Source organism: Bombus affinis, unplaced genomic scaffold (genome assembly GCF_024516045.1).
Source record: "Bombus affinis isolate iyBomAffi1 unplaced genomic scaffold, iyBomAffi1.2 ctg00001025.1, whole genome shotgun sequence".
NCBI classification, from domain to species: Eukaryota; Metazoa; Arthropoda; class Insecta; order Hymenoptera; family Apidae; genus Bombus; species Bombus affinis.
In genome coordinates, this window is record NW_026109510.1 from 31,783 (window position 1) to 32,890 (window position 1,108).

The following is a 1,108-nucleotide window of genomic DNA, read 5'->3' on the forward strand; positions in this document are numbered from 1 at the left end:
TACCCTGAACGGTGGATCACTTGGCTCGTGGGTCGATGAAGAACGCAGCTAATTGCGCGTCAACGTGTGAACTGCAGGACACATGAACATCGACATTTCGAACGCACATTGCGGTCCACGGATACAATTCCTGGACCACGCCTGGCTGAGGGTTGCTCACGTAAACCTAAGACTGCTTGCGTTGCGTGTCGTTCCTCTCTATCTGTCTCTCTCTGTCCCTTGGTGCCTTCGACAACCCGCCGTCGTTCTTACGATACGTAGAACGTTTCAGAGTCGGAGGAAGCGCACGAAGAAGGATACGAACAAGAGCGGACGCGAGAGAACGTACGCGACGTACGAGCGATTGTTGGACGCTCGTCGGCGTTCGTCGCGGTCGTGTCGAGACCGTGCAATTCGTACGCATGCTCGATATATAAACTATCGTGTTCACGGGAGACACTACGAAACTCTACCTCTGTCTCTCTCTGTCCCTTGGTGCCTTCGACAACCCGCCGTCGTTCTTACGATACGTAGAACGTTTCAGAGTCGGAGGAAGCGCACGAAGAAGGATACGAATAAGAGCGGAGAGAACCGTCACGGACCTGCGTGAGTGCTAGCGGCGTCGTGAGTCGTCCTTTCGTACGACCGCCCGCTTATGCACCGCTTCGTGTCGGTTATCGAATATATTATATATATATATATATATATATATATATACGTAGTGTTGTCCTCGTGACCGATTTTTTTTTCATATCAGCAGATTTGCATACGTTTGCAGGTTTTCGATGAGCACGATGTCCGCGCCCCCGACGTCGTCTTAAATGAATATTATTTTGGCGAGACTGAGAGAAAGCAAATATGGGAACTCGGTCGAGAGAGGAGAGAAGGAGAACAGCCTCAGATAAAAGTAAACTTGGTAACGGTGCGGAATTTTGCCGTACAACCGTCTTTTCTTAAGACGTTTTACTCGAATAGCCCCAGGGATCTAATGCCCACTCCGTCTCTTCGTGCGTAGAGATATACTCTGCGCGAGCGACTGACAACGACGAGGACCGTCGCATCGATGGGTCGTCGTTGCGTTTAACATACTCTGTGCTTGTAATTTATCCCCGAAAGAGAGCCGTAGATC

The 1,108-nt window shown here is 50.3% G+C and overlaps 1 non-coding gene across 1 annotated transcript; it reads left to right on the forward strand.

Annotated features, from left to right (window-relative positions):
* LOC126928511 (5.8S ribosomal RNA) lies at window positions 1-155 on the forward strand. The gene has a single exon (XR_007716727.1). It is a non-coding gene; the product is annotated as a 5.8S ribosomal RNA (ribosomal RNA).
* Window positions 156-1,108: the final 953 nt, after the last annotated feature.